At 43.5% G+C, this 18,896-nt stretch overlaps 1 protein-coding gene across 1 annotated transcript in view; it reads left to right on the top strand.

Annotated features, from left to right (window-relative positions):
- Positions 1-18,896, top strand: part of PTPRF (protein tyrosine phosphatase receptor type F) — a 252,979-nt gene that overhangs the window by 22,319 nt on the left and 211,764 nt on the right. The window lies entirely within an intron of this gene.

An 18,896-nucleotide genomic window follows, 5' to 3' on the forward strand; every position in this document is an offset into this window, starting at 1 on the left:
GCTCCACTTCGGTTGGGATTCCCCATGCGATGGACTGCACAGTGGGGTGCCCTTATCTGTGTGTCCTTGGGAACTTCTTCCTTTGTTGCCCTTTCCCGAGGCAGGGCTCCAGGCGTGTGCCCGTGGCGTATTATCCCTTGTCTCAAGCATGAGCAACACCAATAGTAACCCATCTGTTTTCTTCCTTGAAGAAAGTAAGTAAAAACCAGGAACGGCACTTGAAGTGGTCCCACTTCGTACGGACCCATTTTTTTCTTGGTAGAGCAAAGATGAACCTCTAAAAGCAGATGTAGGTCTGGTGACACCATTCCAGCTGGGCTTGCGGGGAGGTTTGGATTGGATTCTGCTTTGGACTCTGCTTTTGGCTCGGTGGGAGGAGGAAGGACTTGGCAAGGATGCTTAGCGTGGCGCAGACTTTATTTGTCCTTCCAGACATGGGAATTAAAATGCCTTACTGTTTATGGAGGAAGGTAGTTACCATGGCTTGTTACAGTTAGTCTCCTTATGCTGATTTGCTTAATTTTTTTATATGTTTTCAGCTATTGCTAATGAATTTAAGAAACAGATGAGTAATTTTTGCTTTAATTAAGACTAATCTTGCGATTTGAAGTAACGTGTTATTTTTTGCTATGCTTTTTCTGTATTAAAAGCTGATATGGAGAAAAAGCAGCTCAATAGACCATTTAATGAAGGATAAGAATGATCAGGTCATGCATTCTCTCCTTGCATTGTTCGACCATAACATAATATATATCCTGTCATTATTCCCACCCCATCCATTAGCCATCACAGTTCAGAAATAAACAAATTCCCTGCTCCCTTCTCCATTAAATGTAATTTTATAAACTGCATTATAACAAAGCTAACTGAGTAGGGAAAAAAGACCTTACTTTTCAATGTAAATGGCATAAATCTGATTGTGCAGAGAGGATGTGTGGGAAGGTATTGTTGCTGTAAGGATATTAGATGAATAAATTAAAAAAAAATTAAATCAAAGAACTGTTTTAGAATTCAGTAGTTGCAATCAAGAAGTAAAAGTCTTTTGGGGGAAAATGGAAATGCTTTTCCTTCTAGAGGTGCACACTGAAAAACAAGAGTCAAAAATCGCAGGTTGCAACCAGGGTGATACAAATCGGTTATATGGGGAAACTTTTTGATGGTGAGAGTGGCGCCCAGTAGGAACAGGGGATGAGAGGTTTGGGGATCTTCATTTGGGGAGATACTCAAAGCTCAGCAGGACAAGGTCCTGAGCTACCTGCTTAAAACTTTAAACACTACTTTAAAGTTAATGTTTCTCTGAGCAGGAGGTTAGAGTGGCATGTCCCTTCCAACTTAAATTATTCAAATCCTTTATGCAGTGGACTTCATTATGCAATGGACACTTCATAAAAAATCTGGGAAGCAACTTTGATGCTGTGGGCTTCTGTATGGCATCTACTCAGAGCACGTTGCAGTGGTGTGAGAGGGGGTGTGTTTCCCTCATACCTTGTTTGCAGCTTCTGGAAACACATGTGTAAGAACAGCGGGTGAGTTGGAAATGCGGAAGTGGAGCTTTCTATCTACAAAAGTAGTACAGAATAGAACTACCTTGTATTTTACCATGGTTTAGATGTCGTCTTCCTTTCTGGAGGGGGCATGGGAGGTGATCGTTCTTCTCTTTCTCAGCTTTTTGACCATATTTCCTTTTTATGGGGATGGAGAAAGCTGGTGCATGACATTATTCAGTACAGCATGCGGTATGCTGTAAATGAGTGTTGATCTCTCCTTTCTGGGCTTTGCATTATTTATAAACCAGCATCTACATAATTGCATTTGAATACTAGTAACTAGTCATGTTTGCCATAAAAATAGAAAATGCATATTTTAGACAATTTCTTTAGAAGTGTTTTATCTTTTCCCTTTGGGTGTCCCTGTCGTTCTGAACTCTGCTACACCCCAGTTCCTTCCCAGTCTGCATTCGAGTGATAGCCGCTTTCCAGAGTTAGCCTCTAACACTGTTGGGGTATCCATGTTCCTGAGATGATCTCAAACACTGTTGTTTCTTGTCCTGTGTCCACAAAACGTTGTGAAATAACGAGCTGTGTGTTGAGCTCCTGCTGCCCCCTTGGGCATCGTTGTCTTTGGTGGTCTTGTGCCTTGTCCTGGCTGCTGGTGCTGGTTTTTGTGGTGATACCATGGGGCTGACCTTGCCTCTGATAGTGGGGAAGTCACCTGGCCCCAGTTTATTTCTGAGTCACCCTGAAATAAAGGGTTTCCTCTTTCCTGTTGAGCAGAGGAAGACAAGCTGATTCTCTCAGCATAGATGAGTGTTTGTAAGAATTCGATCTTGGAGAATCTTGGGGTGAATTTTGAAGAAAAAAATAAATCTGATGTGATAGTCACAAGTTCAAGTGAGAGCTGTGGGGAAGGTTGAGGTTGCTGCAGAGTGTTTGCTAATTAGGAAGGGAGGGCAGCGCTTTACTGCTGAGTAGCTGGAGAACTCTAGACCTGCATCTGTACATCCATAACGCCTGCTGATCTGAAGGGACGCTTCAAAGAGCGTGTGCTTGTGCTTCTGTGGCGGCGGTCTGCCGACTCGGGGTGCCGCTTGTGTCCTCCTGACTGATCAGCTTTGTTTTCGTAATTGGCAGGCGGTGATGAACACAGTCCTTGAGCAAGTTTCTTTTGTTTTTCCTGTGTTTAACAATGTCAAGTGGACGTATTAAATACTGCCCTCGCCTTCCCTACTGCGCTTGCAAAAGTAGCAGCCGGTGTATGGCAAGCGAGTTGGGTGGCTTTTATCTCTCTCCTTTCAGCAGCCCATTCTCTCTTAGGTAGGCATGGTAGGTTCTCTGCTAATTCTGAGATTTATATCTATTTATGTCAGTACATCTATCTATTCTGATATATATCTATAGCTATATATTGATATATAGATATATAGAATTATTTTTTTTTCTTTTTAAATGCCTCCTCCCTACAGCAAGCCACAGCCCTGTGTGCGTTCCCTGTGCTGGGAAGGGGCTGGCTGTGGAGACTGTCAGCATCAGGTGGCCACAAGGGTGAGATGTAGGAGCTGATTATCATTTCAGGGGCAGAAGACAATCAACATTACACCTAATTATAAATGTGCTTGTTTAATCTCTTAATGTTTCTCGTTTGACCTGTGTCATGCCTGATCCTTCGAGCCTGTGTAAACGGTGTCGAGGATTGCCGCCTCCTGTTTGCTGCGCTTTGCCACCGGAGTGTCTTGGCTGTACACATCTGTGTCAGTCCTCTCTTGTTCAGATCGAGGTTAAATCCATTTAAGGTAAACAGATTAACACATTTTCCCATGTCTAACGTGAGAGCAGCGAGTCTGTCGTTTCCCTAAAAGCATTGCACGCGACAGGTCCCAGATGCTGAGCTTTTCTGGGCAGCTGTGTGATTTGCTTGACTGGATGGGTTTTACAGCTGGTGTCCGGCTGTTCTTTGTGGTGTTTATCTGCAGTCTCTGGGGCTAATCAGATTAGCAGATAGTGTAATCTTGCTAAATATCTGATTCCCTTCTGAGCCCCGGGGGTGTCAGCTTTACTGGTCTCCGTGGTTTCTGCAGGAGGTTGTGCTTTGGGGGGTGCCGGAGGTCGCTCCGAAGTGGCAGCTGCGTCTCCCTGGTCCTGCTCTGGAGTCCCGTGTAGGCTTGTTCCTGCAACCTCTGCTATGGCTTTGTGCAACAAGTGCATATGTGAAGACAGAGTCAGCTAAAAGGAATTAGCTTGGATGATTAGCCTTAAATTTTGTCTTTTTCAGACCATCTGTCCTTCGTCCATGTTTTTAAGTTTTCTGCTGCAGGTTCTTCAACCCAAGTTACCGTTGCTCGCTTGTGAGATGGAGGCTGTTGGCTTTCCAAAAATACTGCTGGTGGCTTGGGCTGTTCGGAAATGGCAGTTGGACCTGTCACTGTGACTTCTCCAGGCTTATGGGCTGCTTGTTTTGTGGAATGTGGCTGTAAAGATGTTGCAGAGAGCACTGAGACAAGTCTACTGGTGGGTTGTGATGGAGCCCAGCTGTAAAGTATATTTGATGGGGAGGGGGAAAGTAGTGGAGATGGAAAATGAAGGGACTACAAAATCTGCTCTGTGATTGCAGAAGTTGGGGGTTTTGGAATGTTTTGGCTACAAAACTAATCAATATTGCAGAATTATACTTTTAAAGCACATCCTGCACTTGCAGTGAGTGGATGAAGAATATTATTTCTCTACAAAGTATCTTGGGGTTCTCATTTTTGAAGAAGTGTTTCATGCTATTAGTACAGTCTAGAGGTCTACACAAGTTGGGACTCTTGTGTTTGTTTTGTTTTTTTTAAAAAAAGGTTTGGCTACTAGAATCCGGTTGCAAAAGCCCTGTTTTTACTGGTAAAGGGTTTTTATTGGGAAGTCTTACTGTCCTGTACTAACTACTTCTGCCCTCTATGTAAACCAGGACACATTTGTTGCCCTTTTGAATGAGCCAACAAAGGTTCCTGGTAGAGCACAGTTCCCTGCCTCCTACCCACCGGAGCAACGTGAGCAGGTGAAGCCATTTCTATCCTGTGTACTTGATCTCTCTTAACAGAGCTGTCGTTCGCTGCAGACCAGACCGAGGCAGGAGAAAGCTCACTGCACTGTTGATAATCCATGATAATGCATGGGTAAAATGCACTGTGGGTTGCTGCCTGTAGGAGTGTTGCTATTGAACAGACTCTACCTGCTGTCTTTTCCCCTTGGTGGTGGTGGACATGACTTAAATAGTTCGTGGGGTTTGTTAGTTTTATTCAGTTGTGTAGGAATCCTGCTTAGGAACCTAAGCTGACTCTCGCTAGCCCTTTCCTGAAGCCTTGGTGTTTTCTGAGGAGGAAAACAGGGTCCCTGCGCAAGTGCCAGGCTCTAGTCCTGTGAGTCCCGGGTACGCACTCACGCTGGCTCTGTTGGAGCAGCAGCAGCATCTTGCCTGTCTGTGCTGACTCCTGCCAGCACTGAAGAAACCACCCAGCATCTGTCACAGATGCAGGGATCCTTTATTGTTTTTTCCCCTTGCAGCCTTAGGATGGTCTGTATGGAGCTTAAACAGAGAAGTGAACACTCAAGAGATTAAACCTCAACGTTCTTTACTGTAATGAATGTAGCAGAAAAAAGTAGTGGAAGGCTCTGGCTAGGAAAGTATGGGATTTATAGACTTCCTAATGCTGTCAAGGGTTTCTGCTCATGCTGCCTTCAGGACTGAAGCTTTTCTTTCCCATATTGATGAATTTCTTCATTGCACAGCAGCAGTAGGAGAAAAATCAGCAAGCTCGGTGACATCTCCTGAAGGAGGACATAAGTTTTATACTCATGATCTCTCCACATAAGACACAAACTCCACTTCATGATACACATATATACGTATACATATCGTATACGTATTTTTTTAAATACTCCAGCTAGTCCAGCCTGCAGCTTCTGTAGGGACCTCACTGTTTGGTGTTGCCGGTGTTTGCTTCTTTATCCCTCCACACAGTGCCAAGATTGATCTCCTCTGTGCCATGGATCTCTGACCTAAGCGGTTGCCCTTTACCTTAAACTGCATTTCTGAGCATCCGTAGTTCTGGGGGCAGATGGTTCTTTTTTATTAAAATGAATTCCAATACTGGTAATATATTCCTGAACTGGCAGTATGCACTGCAGCCCTTTCCTTACAACATTGTTTAATGAGCTGGAGAGAAAGTTCAGCATTTCGGAGGCAGCAGAGTGAAGAGGAGAGAGGGCTTTGACTGCGTGGTGGGCCCTGATGAGCAGGACTCAGTTGCCACTTCAGAGATCAGACTTGATCTGTTCCAGCCTCCACTGAACCGAATTTTGCATGCGCTTGTTGAAACTTGTTTTTTTTTCATTGCAAGACTATCAGATATTTAGGGAAACAAATGCAGCAGTGTAATAAGCTGCTTGGTTGTACATAGTAGTCACCAAGTGCTTTTACTGGCCTTGTGTCCTGTCTGAGTCCAGCAGGGTTTGCCCTGCTTTGGCTGAGGGAATGGCAGGCAGACCTATAGCTCAGGCCCCAGAGGGGAGCTGGCATTTTAAAGCATTACACTGGTCTTCTCCATTTATCTGTCAGCTGTCATTAATATCTGAGGATGCAGTTTCTACTGCTTTGGCAGGAAATTTGCTTTGACAAATGAAAACGTGGCTGCTTTTGTTCTTGGCTGAGAAGTGTAAAAGCACTGGATGTCCCAGTGCGGGACCCCCAGTGCTGCTGGGCGCATGGGTAGAGGTGGTGGAGCAGGCGTAGATTCTCCGCAGCTCTGGGGTAGGATACAGGAATGGGTCTCCCTCTCTCTTCCCTCCCTCCCCGGAGTCCGCTGGAGGCACTTCAGTTACTGCTTAGCTCTTAAACAGCGAAACAGAGTTTTGGTTTGTTTTTTGTTTTTTTTTTTGTTTTTTTTTTAACAGTTTTTGCCACAGAGGTATCAATTTGAAGAATAGTGCACCAGAGTAGGAAGTGCTGCTCTTCATTTCCATAAACTCCATAATGATATAGAAACGGATGGAAACTAGATAAGTTTTAAAAATAAAATCCTAAGTTTTAGGTTCTTATTTTATGAAAGGATCCCTTTTGAGTGGATCTTAATGCTTGTACTGAGCCATATTTAAGCTATGCAATTCATGAGAATTAACCTTTTCCAGGAAGGGGTCACCCAAAAGCTGAACCCTGTTAAAAATAGGAATACAAATCCTCCTTTTTTTTCTTTCAGTGTCAAAGAGGTGAGGATATATTTTTTTAAAGAAAGTTTTTGTTTGTTTCCTGGGTTTTTTTGGTCCAGAATTGATAAAAACATATAATGGCTTGAGTATACATACTGCCATTCCAAAAGCATTAGCTAATGGGGAGTGGTGGGATTCCATCATCTGTAACACAAAAGAAATTGCTGGTTTGCATCATGGAAAGCCCCGCACTTCATTTGTGAGTGGCCTCATAAAAGTGTAGTGACAGCCTGAAACGAAGGGTCTGGAGAAGGACCAAGAATGAGATTTCCTGACCTACTGCGGGTGCCCGGAGACCGTTTCCCATTTCCTGCCTCTGGGATTATTTGACACAACTGTAGAGTTTATTTCATTCTTGACACTCACATCTCAGATCAGTACTCTATCACCAGATCTTGCTGAGCCAAAATTTGCATTACACCCTCCTTACGGTCTCTGTATTACAACGGGGAGCTAGTTCACATAAAGCAGCCTCTTCTGACCTAGCAGAGAAAAACCTAACAAGGACCAGAGGCTGGAAGAGCTGGCTAAAACACGTCCTATGTCAGAAGGGAGGTCAGACCGGATGATAGAGTGGACCATTCAGTCCTAAAAATCTATGAATATTAATATGCATCTATTATAGTATAGAGTACAGTGGGGTCATTGATTAATGCCATTTCTGCCCTAAGCTGTTGTCCTGTAAGGGGATTCTCCAAGACTACTGCTTCTGCTGCTGCTCTGGGGCACCTCCCTGACTAGAGGTTAATTATCTGCTGTGTGGCTATTAAAACAGAAGACTTGCTGCTTTGAATTTATCACTTTTACATTCAGTTGAACGTCTGTTTCCCTTGCAAGTGTGAAATAGGAGCGCCCAGCTCGGTCTTTTCTTGGGGACAGTTCTCCAGGGTTTTGTCAACCCCATTGTCCAAGGGCAAAGTCACAGTTGATGCAGGCATTAGATTATTTTGCCTTAGAAATTCTCTTCCCTTTTTACGATAGGGTATTTTTGTATTGTTCCATATCCATTTCTGTGCACTTCCTAATGTTTAGTTTCCTTTTATGACTGTGCCTGCACTGAGCAGCTCACTGAAAACATCTACTTAGGTAGTCCAGTGCCTTCCCAAGCGGTTACAGTTAATTTAGAATCCAGAAAAGTGTATGATTGGTTCAAATTATTCCCTACAAAATGCATTACCTTAAATTAGACAACGCTGACTTTTATCTGCCTTCACTGACCATTTATGAGGGTTTGTTACCATGGATTCTTGCATGGAAAAAAGACCCACCCTATTTAGTTATAATTCTGATTTAGTTCCATATTGGGGAGCTGGCTATTCTAGCGCTCACACTCTTTTCCTGATTGAATAATAAGCACCAGTGTCAGGTCAGAACTTCGGGGCATTGCAGTGTTGGTCTTTTTGCTGTGCTAAAAATTAAAGAGATCCAGGTCATATGGGGAATTTTACCAAGTAGCAAACAGGGCCTGAGTTAGCCTCGTGAAAATGCCGCTCAGAGAAAATAGCTACTCTGACCAAAATCACAACAAAGCAGATGCTGCTGCGCCTTTTGTGGAGGACTTGAGGATTGTGAGAGAGGAGCCCTTAGGCACGAGTGGGAGGGAGTCGTGTCCTGGCAGCTACAGGTGACAAGCCTTTGCTTCTCCCTGTCATGGGAAGCTGCCCTTGGTTCATCCAGGTCAAAGTACCCGAGTTTGGGGCAAACCCAAATCGATCCAGAGACTGAGATTATGCCGTAGCAGCCTTAAAAACAAGCAATAAGATGAGCAGCATTAGTTCCTACGGATGGAGTTCTTCACATGTCGATGGCCACAGCTATGGTTAAGAAGACTTATTCAACTGTTTTTTCTTTTCTCTGCAGCAGCTTTCCAGGGCTTCACGAGTGCCACGCAGAGCAGCAGCGTTAGGGGCCAGCATCGTTTTGTGTAGCATGCCACCTTGACTGGGTAGGAAATAATGCTGCTGAGGTTCAAACAGAAGGAATCGCTAGGAGAATCAAGTTTGTTGGATGTTTTTTGCTGCTGTCTGGTTTAAAACAGAGTAGTTAAGAAAGCTGCTGTTAAGGAATTTATTTCTGTCATAAAGATTTCCATGGTTGTTTAACCAACAAATCAACCAAACAACAACAAAGTTGGAGACCTGCAGTGCTGGGAATGTCTTTCAGACATGTAACATGTACCTAAACAAAGTTTGTCCGTGCCAAAAATTTGATTCTAAATGTCGTGAAAGCTGGAGCTTTTTCCTTTTCAGTAGCTCTTCTGTTGAACGGAAGAGTATTAAAAAAAACAATAGTGGTGGTAAGCTTGTGGAAAATCCAGTTACTAGGCCTGAAAGAGTTAAGCTATTGCTGGTTTTGAGTTAAAATGATTGGTACTTTAGAATTAAGATAATGAGTAAATGAGTGGTCCAAAATATTACTGGTTTAAATGGTTATTTTTAAAACACAGGGAAACTTTAATGTGATTCCTTGCATCAGAAATTTTTTCCCTCCAGCCCAATAATCTCTTATGCTGCTCAGGAGTTTTACCTGCATAGTTTATAGATTTAGTAGACTGATACAGTGCTGTGAATTCATAAACTATTCCTATAATCTAGTATAAATCTGAGGTTGTTTTGGCTGCAGTCTGTTTAAGGATACAGCGGGAGGCAGGCTGCCTGCAGACGTGCCCACGTGCCCCATGCGGGACTGCCATTTGCAAGGGGCATCACCGGGTGTGTGGGGCGGCTCGGAGGGCTCACCTGGCTCCAGGCTGGGGCTCTGTCATCTTCTCGAGCAGGTAAAATGTGTTTGCATTAAAAGAATATGAGGGCATCCTTCATCGGTGCTAAATATTTTCATCCCCATGGAGCACAGGGGTGCGGGAGCACCTGGCAGCGCTGTAGCTGCAGGAGCCTTAGTTTGGTGGTCTTTAGCTGTCCTCCTGCAGGTATGTTGCAGCCCAGAGGTTACCTCTGTGCCCGTGACTAAACTTTTCTGCAAAATTTGAAATAAAATTAGGGTTCTTGAATTCTGAAAAGGGATAGGAGCTTTCTACTTTGTAGCAAATTGTGGTGGAAGGGAATTTCATCCTTCCTTTCTCTACTCAGACAGGATTGCTCTAAGCTGTTCACAACAGATGTTTGTCTGGTGTGTTCTTAAAAACTTCTGGTGAGAGAAGAGCCCACCATTTCGTCAGCAAGCTGTTCCAGTGTTTAACTGTCAGTACATTTATACCATGGGATTATGGTATAGGAGTTTACCCCAAATAGCCTAACATTAAACTCCCTTTCAGCAGTTTTGTGACTATGAATTCTTGTCCATTCACATGACACACACACACACACAAAAAAAATTCCTTTTCATCTTGCAGTTTCCTTCCAGATCCTTGAAGGCTGTTCTCATGTTCTCCCCTGCCCTGCTGCCACTGCTCCTTCTTTCTTTCCTAAGCAAGATAAACTTGACTTCATCATTGTTGTCACCTTGTTTTCCCCCATTCTCATCCAGTCTTTCCTGACTGCTTGGACTCTCTGGGAAGGTCTCCCCTCCAGTAGTTTCACCCACTGTTCACATGAGCTGTCTCCCACATAGCCGGAGAAGTTTTGGGTGTTTTATGTTCTGCTTGTTTGCTTTCCCAGAGTAGCCAAGGTTTCCAACACTAAGCAGTGTTTGTGGCGGTTCCTAGCAGCATTCCTGAGAACAGTGTGTACGCTTGCAGTCCAACGTGATGCAATTTACTGTTGGGGAGACTGAATTCCGTTAGAAACACAGGGAAAATACGGGAAGATAACCACTGACTTGATAGGGAATAATCCAGAGGATTATACAATTAATGCAGCTTGGTTCTTGCCCCTTGAGCTGTTGTTCACATCTTTTTATAGACAAGTAATAGGCTGTGATGGTGTTACCTGTCTGGGGTTGCTATTGCACCCAGTATATCGCCTGCTCCCTCCTCCCCAGAGGTGCAGGAGGGGCAGTGGTCTCAGCTTGTCTTCTCCTCATCCCTCCCACCTGCAGAGCCTGCCGCCTTGCTGCTCCCTGCTCTTCAACTAATGGATGTTAGTTGCTGTATTTAGCTGCGTACTGTGGGTAGCCTTTCTGTCTCTGGTGGCTGACCTTAAAACTAGATGGAGTGACTTGTCAGGGGAGAGGCTTCCTCAGTGCCGGGTTTGAATTGCCGTGGCTGAAGGACTGTTGCTGGGAACAGGCTTCCTCATTTCCCTGCCTTCCAGTGAAGCTATTATGCTGCTTCTACAGTTAATATTTTTCTTTTGAGAGGGCATATTTCTTGACAGTTGCTCATTCCTCCTCCGGGAGGGTGCAGCAGGTGAGAAGGGCCCTTTTTTGTGCCATGTCCTCGGTGTTTAAGCACTGGAGTAAAAGGCTTTGCCCAGCCTGAACGCATTCGTCAGCTCCCTCTCCAGACAGCTGGTTCTCAGTCTGAGCTCCCAGGCTCAGCTTCAAAGAGGCTAAACCTCAGCTGCTCTGCTAGTCTCAGTAGCATTTCTCGCCACCTGAAAGATGTAATAACCCCTTCACTTGCACCACAAAAAGCAGGTTGTCTTAGGGATCCAGGCAAGCGAGGTACATACGTCCTTCTCCAGCATGTAGGTTATTACCTAGAGACTGCAGATGGGCCCTTCAGCTGGCTCTGCAAAGCCCCTTTCATCTTCCAAGGAGCAAGTAGTCAGCCATTGTGAGAGGACAGCAAATACCCGTGTCTGTACGCCCTGATGGATGGGTAATCAAGGAGGAGCTTTCCAGCAAATGATAGATTTCATTAATTCTGCCTCTTGTGACCATTGGGGGATCTCAGAACTATCAGGAGAAAATCAGAGTTGTGAGCACAGTTGATGGTTACACATTGACAGTTTCTCTGGTCGGTGCACAGACTTGAGTTCTTGTCAGTCTAATCGTTACCCGCTGACTTGTCCACAAACCTCCATAAAGGTTTCATTGTTCCTGGCGCTTCATGTTACACAAAGCGCTAAGCTTTCCCTTTGCACCATGCAAAGTATAATCAAAGCGGCTTTATCAAGTTGATAAGTAGTAATAGTTCAGCCTCTCCAGGGAGAAGCTTAGAGCCCTGACCGTTAAGTGCAGTTTCTCTGTAGGCAGGGAGAAAAAGTGGAGAGGTGTTTTAGTTTTGTTCTCATGTCCCATGTTTTCAGGTAAATTCCATTTTTGTTGGTGCTGTCTTAATACTTGTGTCAGCGCATCCACCTCCAGATGTTTCTCTAAAATTTCCCTCATGCTGAAGTCGAGGCCAGCAGCACTACTACTTGGCAAACTGGCAAGAACAAGAATTTTGCATCCCTTGTATGTAAAGAGTGAGAAACCAGTAACTGCTTCTCATTGCTCACCTGTTTTGTTGATGCCAAGAGACCTGATGGTAACAAATGTGTTTTTGAAAGTTTGCTCCTCAGTGTCCATGAATTAGCTCTTGAATCTGTGTGTGAGTGGGAATTAGGAACGTCTGTAAGAGCTGGATACAATGGAAAGTGCAAGAGCACTTGGGGAATCAAGAAGAAAGATCTGTTTATATAAAATACATATAGATTATATATTTCCCATGACATTAAGTTCTTGTGATAGCGCCAGAGTCTAAATAGTTTAGTTTCTCATGGACGAAGTTAAAGTAATTCTGGGGTTAGAGAAAAAGGCTGTGATTGCTGCTGGCAGCAGAGCCTGCTCTTTTCCTTCTTCCGCAGTCGCATTCAGTGGGCTGGGGAGGTGCTAAAGGCAGTTTCCTGAAAACTGAGACTTGACAACAGCGGTCTCTACATGCTGCTGCTGCTGCTCTTGTTATTCACTGCGTGGCTATTGATAGTCTGTGAACGGTCAAAAATAAATAGAAATACAGTAATGCAAAGAGTTAATGGAATCACCAGTCTGGGATCGTGGTCTCCTTCTCATTTTGCCATGTCAGAACTGATAAAGTTTGTTGCAGTCATCGCTCTCTTTTGATTAACTGATACAGCCTTCTTTTGAGCATTTTATATCTCAGATGTCAGGCTCTCTTTTTGCAGTAACAAAGGGCTGGTTTAGCATATCCAAAAAAAAAGGCAAAATCTTTTGTTTGTGGCTCAAAAATGCTCAGTTACTTCATTACTTAGTGGAAGTTGCAACTGGGATTCATTTGGTGCATAGACTAACATAATAACTGAATGTAAATGGAGGTGATGTGTTGAAACAGAAGCGGGAAGTGTCTTTGAAAGTGTTTTAATGTTAGTAGGGTGTGTAGCAGTCCTGTGTAGCGGGAGCTCTGTTGAACTGCTTTTCTTCAGAGTGCCGGCATACGATGATTCAGAAATGATAACAATACCCCCACATTTTGTTGTGCACTCCATAAGCATCAATAAGTACAGCAGAAGAGCTGTTTGTCTCGCAACCTTGGGGGGGGGGGGGGGGGGGGGAATAAATAGTGGAAATCTGATTAAAAAAATTAATTGAAGATAGGCTGTCTAGTCAGGGGTGTGAGGCACTTGAGGAGCACCAGGAACCTGGGAATAACAGTGTTCAGGGGCTTGCCATTCCCTGTGCTGGTGTTGCAAGATGTGAAAACATTTGAAATAATTGTAAGTGAAGTTAATTTGGAAGGGCTGTGGCTGCTAGTCAAGTAGTATTTCAGTGTAAGGGAGATAAATTTGCAGGTTTATAACCTGCACAGTTCATATGGTCTTGGAGGTATTGTAAGAAGTCATCTTTCATTAGCGATGGTCATACTTTATGCTTACAGCTTGTAGATGCTTATGAACACAGAGCCACAAACTGAAAGATAGGAGAGGGAGACTGACTCCTAAATGCAGCCCTTCCTAAGGCAGGTAGCAAAGAATATCACCTTCTGATGAGGTGATGAGGAAAGGAGTGCAGTGTCATGGACTGGTGTATGAGCACCGCGATGCACTGGTACTGAGCTGGTGAGGGGGCTCTGGAGCATCAGATGTACCAGGAGAGGGCTGCAGGAGCTGGGTTGGTTCAGCCTTGGGATGAGGTGGCTTAAAGGGGGACCTTACTGCTGTCTTCAACTGCCCAGTGGGAGGGGGTAGAGCAGGAGTCATCAGGCTCTTCTGGCAGGTTCGTGGTGACAGGATGAGAGCCAACAGACATAAAGTGTGACATGGGAAATAGTGATAAAATAGAATAGAATAAAATAGAATTTTTTAAGAATAGATTAAAAAAAAAAAGAATTCCCTACCACGAAGATGGTCATTGTAGCAGAGCCTCAGGGAGGTTTTGGAATGTCTATCCTTGAAAATACTCTTGCTTGACTGGATGGGGCCCTGGGCAACCTGATTCAGCTTCAGAGCTGGACCCAGCTTCGAAGTTGGCCCTGCTTTAAGTGAGTGTTTGGAAAGGATGACCTCCAAAAGTCCCTTCCAACCTATGATTCATAAACTCTTGATGTGCTCAAAACTGTGGCAGGGGGTGTGTGTGTTTGCACCGAATGTATACGATGAAACAAATTCATTGTCCATTTTATTTAATTTCTTTTGTTATTTAATCCACTGCATTTGATTGCACTCCAATTTTTCTTTTATCTTTGAGACATACGGTTGGAATGGAGCTCTGTGTTTGTTGAAGCCAGTCCCTGCTGCTGCAACATGCATTCAACCATGTCCTGGAATCCCATTAATAAGTCTATTGATGTGGTGATTAGCCATGTTTGAAAACAGTGGTTTTGTTTGTTCAAACATGGGCTCCGATGCATGCATACAGTCATAGTATCTGCCATCTTTAGTCATCCAGTTGCTCAATAGCTGTCATAATAGATAAAGTTTAGCAGAGATGAGATGCAGAGATAGAGGGAACTGTGTTGAAGTTCACTATTAATAATTGCAATGGAGGGTCAGATGATGTTAGGAACAGCTTTTTCTCTTGGAGGGTAGAGCAGCACTGCAACAGGCAGGTCAGCAAGGTGGTCGCTTCTCTATCCTCGGGGCTTCCCAAGGCTCAACCAGACAACACCACTGCTCAAAGGATCTAGTGTTGGTGAGGGTCCCACTTCAAGCAGGAGGTTGGACTGGAGACCTCTTGAGGTTCCTTCCTGACTATGCTTTTGTGATTCAATGGAGTCTTTTCCATAAACAATTGAAGAAAATTGTTTCTTTTTTCCTCCCTTCTTTACCTGTATTGTTGCAGAAGTGGTGCCAGGCTTCATGAGGACAGTCATGCCTACTCCAGCTTTTTTCTGTATCACGTATTTTTCCATCCTTCGCAGGTGTACTAGTCAGAAGACATCTGAAAACACTCACTTTCCTCAAGTAACTGGGACAAGAATATTTTAACAAGCTGTCACTAGTTTATGTCAGAGGAGATACAATCAAGCTTTTTGCAGTGTTTGCTCTGGTTTTCAGCCTGGCCTGTAGCACTGGAAATCAGGGTTCAGCGTGTCCCGTTTGGCAAGCAGAGCACGTTCTGGACACTCGGTGGTGGGTGGGAAGAGCTGAGCTGCCTTTGGAGCAATGGATGTCTTGCCCTTTCAGAGAACAGTTATCTCAGCTGCACGGTCTTGGCTGTTTGTCACCAATAATTAATGAAAGACCATAGAAACAAAAACACTTGTCTCCTCCTCTTAAATTCCTAAAGAACTTGAAAATCCAACTGCAAGCATGGAGCATTTACTTAGAATATGCTGGCTAATAAGTTAATAATATAATTTTCTCTGATTTTATATTGAAAGTTAATAGAAGGATAGAAAAAGCAAGTTCTAGGAAGTGAGTGACACGATTACTGCTTCGCTACAGCTTCCTGCAGATAATGGCCCTTTTAAAACTCCTAATGCAGTGTTTTCTTTGTTTCTTTCATAAATGAAATGGGCTTCTCAGTGTAAAAAAAAAAAAAAAAAAAAAAAGAGGGTTTGCAGTACTTCTGAGTCATTTAGATACAGTCAGTCTCTTTAAATGATGCCAAAATGGCAACAAACCTGGATTTTAAAGACACTTCAGAATTCTGAGAAAGGAATTACAGAGCAGATGTCCCAAGCAGCTGAGGTCTGTTTCCTCAATAAAATGATGAGCAAAGAATTGGAAGAGAGAAGGGTCTAAAAGAATATGCATTTCTCCTTAATCCTGCCTATCAACTCCTAAATTCAGGCTTCTCTTTCCTATGCAACTACAAACTCTCACTTGGACAGCAATGAAGCACCAATGAAGTTGTTTCTGTCCTCCTCCCTTTTTGTAGCACATTTGACAACGTGTGACAGAGTCCTGCATTCAGTTTAAGCTGTTTTAATTTTAGCAATCAGTGTTCTGACCGATCTGTTCGAGAATCATTATTCAAGACAGACAGACCCCAGATCCCTGCATCCAAGAAGGAGATAAGAATCAGAAAGGCATCTCCAGAGTTTTTCTGGAGTTCCTGAGTCTGTGTTAGAGAACTGCTGCCCTTCTGCGCTGGCTTTCCTAACCAGTTCAGCTGCGTTGCCATCCAGAAGGGAGTCCATAAAGTGAGTACTTGGTTGCAAGCCAGCCCATCAGTGCCTAATGGCATTATTTGCAGCATGGATATACTCAGAAACCGCTGTGGATGAATTACATACATGGATGCCTGTTAATACAGTAAGAACAACACTAATATTGTTCTATGTAATTTATTTCATGAAGTTCACTTATTCATAGGTGAAGCACCAAATTAGCAAAACAAAAGTGGCTGGTAATATTATTAATAACGATCGCAGCAGTCTGAAAGATAAATCCCTGTCTGCTGCGGTGCCACTGCTGAATTTATAATACTGTGAATGGGGCTTTCTAATACTTGGAATTTTAAACACTGGCCTCTGAAATGTGATTTGATGCAACTCAAAGAAAACAGTGAATGGCTTTTAAGACGCAGTCACCTGCAATCCGAGGATGTATTTCCGTATGGTGGTGGACTGGTGTGTCACTTTTCTCCAGGATGTGGCAGTATGATGGCTTCACAATGCCAAGACAGTTGGAAGTTTTAAATTAATGTGTGATTAATTTCCGTACTGTCATCATCCTTTCTCAAATCTTTAATTCATATGCCAGCTTTATCACCAATAATAGTGGGAAAATGCTTGGCTGAAGGAAATGTGCATCTAAGATTATGACTGGTGCTGTTGGGCGATTTCAGCACTTTGCAAATCGTGTTGTCAGCCTTGTTTTTACGGTTGAAGCACTGAGAACGTGGGCAGCTGCTGTTGTGCTGGTGGGCTTGTTCTCCCAGTTTTACAGTTCGTCTCCTGCTTTTCTACCTTTATCTCACTTTTAATTATCTGAGGTTGTATTATAACAACAGCTGAATTGCATGTTTTGTATGACTCTGCAGCATAGTTCCTAATTTGCACAATAAACATGCCTTTGAGGCTTCTGGCTAGTTACAAATAAAATTTTGTTCTTTCCATAATCATGGTTGAAGTGGAGACCTGGACATGCACTTGCATATGAAAGTGCAAGTGGAGGTTTCCAAGCAGCCTTGTTAACAAACACTTTCTGCACATGATCAACAGAATCGCAAGTTTTTTTGAAACTTGGAAATCGTATGTCATGAGGACATTGTAGATGCGATCATAGAAATTAAACCAGACTGAATGGTTTAAATTATATGGAAAAATTAACAAAAGCTATATTCAACTGCATAACTTTAGAAAAATGGGGAGCGGGGCGGGGGGGACACACATGAAAAGGTGATGATAAGATTATGAATAATATTTGCAAGATGCCCAAACACAAATGCTTCTTCTTGGTTTTCAATAAGATGGTGGTAATAATGGGACTAAGTGTTATGGAGAGTATGAAGCAGAATTCAACATGCAGTATCTTTTTTCTTTTTTTTTTTTTTTTCCTTTTAAGAGGTGATCTTTAGTCTGTGAAGTCTCAAGACAGAAAACATTTTACTACTATTAAGAAGAGTAAAAATGATCAGAGGTATACATTGGGGGCAAGAGAGAAAAGGGACGGAGGTGGCATGGAAGCCTTTTCAGCTAAAGGATCATGTTAGCTTACAAACAAGTGGGTATAATTGACAACAAATAACTTTAAAAACCACAGTCTGTTTTCCAGCTGATGTTTCTGTGACCATCAATTTGGAATAGTTTTCCAGTAAGAGAAGTGTGGCTGAAACTCAAACCTATGTTAGGATGGTGCGTGATCCATTTACAAAAGCAGTTGTGCAGCGCAGCCCTTGCGAGGCCGAGGGACGGGACTCTGCTTCGGAGAGCCCCTTCCAGCCCTCTGTGCCTGTGCCTTTTGGCTGTCCCATGTCACGTTTGCTCTGACAGGCTCCAGTTCTCAGTTGCTGTGGCTTAGTGTCTCTATTTTGAATTCCTCTTTGATAACGGTGACAAGCAGCAACCCGTTTGATACCCTGTTGGTGTAACTAATTCCAACTCAGCAAATGGGGGACACTCCCCTTTGATAAACATTTATTCTTGAAGAACACAAGAGGAGTTGGCAGGCACCTACCTTCAAGTCAGTCTTTAAAACATAACACGAAAATCAAAGATTGGTGATAGGCAGGGGATTATTCCTGCATGGGTAATTCTTAAGCAAGATCCGTTTGCCTATATGCGGGTATGCTATCCTCAACATTAACAGAGCTGAGACACTAATAAAATTCACTTGAGGCAGGCATAATTGGACAGGTTCTTTTGTCTCATCTTCCTGTTCTTTCTAGGCTGTGTTATGATTTAGCAATGTGCTGACTTGCAGTAGGTAAGGAAGGCTGCCGTTCCCGCAAGCTTCAGCTTCACATACAGATTTGTGTTTCACCCTGGTGTACGTCCTTCATGAAATATACTGGATGTCAGATCCCAAGGTGAAAACAGTGCCTTCTTTCTCACGCATGTAAAACCTAAGAAGTGCAGTTAGCTCACATTGAGGTAGCTTGTCATCCTCTTTGCTGGTATGGATTTTAGTTCAGCAAATTGAGTGTGAAGCCAGGAACCTTGGGACTCGGTCAACAGAGCGGGGATGGGCGAGGGAGTCTTAGACACAGCACTCTAAAAGACAAATCTGTTTTCTATTATAAATATATCCTGTGTAGTCTCCACAAAGAGCTTAAAAGCAAGCTGAACCTTGCTGGTTTGACATCTGTGCGCATGGTGCGTGTCCCTTAAGCTTGTAGCATGTGATCATTTTTGTCTAGCAGCGAGAATGAAAGTGAGCGATGTAGGCAAACGCGAAGTGTGGTAAATCTCTGTAAGCAGCGTACTTGCTTACA

The sequence above is a fragment of the Vanellus vanellus genome (assembly GCF_965231255.1).
Source record: "Vanellus vanellus genome assembly, chromosome: 5".
NCBI lineage: Eukaryota > Metazoa > Chordata > Aves > Charadriiformes > Charadriidae > Vanellus > Vanellus vanellus.